A 575-nucleotide genomic window follows, 5' to 3' on the forward strand; every position below is an offset into this window, starting at 1 on the left:
GTTGGCTGCCTTGGGCCGGGTTTGGTTGGTTAACACTTGATTGGGCTTGCACCCGAGGGTAATGGCACTTGAAGGTGGGTACTGGCCGGCTGACCTGGTGTGATGGTTGGTTGGGTGAACACTTGGCGGTACTTGCACTTGGCTGTGCTTGGACTTGAAGGTGGGATCCGGCTGGCCTAGGCCATTGGTGGTTGGTTGGTGGGTTAGCCCTTAGCTGGGCTGGCTGGCTGGCTGGCCATCGGTGGTGTGTGTGGTGTGGTGTGTGGAGTCGAGCATCGCGCGCCCGTTGCCATTCTTCGGAGTGTTGTAGGTACGCAAGTGCTTGCAATGCAAAGAGGTTGGTGATGGAGTGACATTGCCTTCACCATGGAGTTGCGGGTACTTAGGTACTTGCAAGGAGATGGTGGTATGGTGGTGTTGCGTTGTGGTGGTGTTCGATTAGAAAGATATAATTTCTAAGTCCGGATTAGTGCTGTCAGTGGGGCCGCCGCTAACAGGTCCTGCACGGCCACCGTGGGGCTTGACTTGGCGCTATTCCGGACTTGGGGCGATCACGATGTCCCCGTGCGGGACTT

This window comes from Anopheles coustani (genome assembly GCF_943734705.1).
Source record: "Anopheles coustani chromosome X unlocalized genomic scaffold, idAnoCousDA_361_x.2 X_unloc_32, whole genome shotgun sequence".
In the NCBI taxonomy this organism is placed as follows: Eukaryota; Metazoa; Arthropoda; class Insecta; order Diptera; family Culicidae; genus Anopheles; species Anopheles coustani.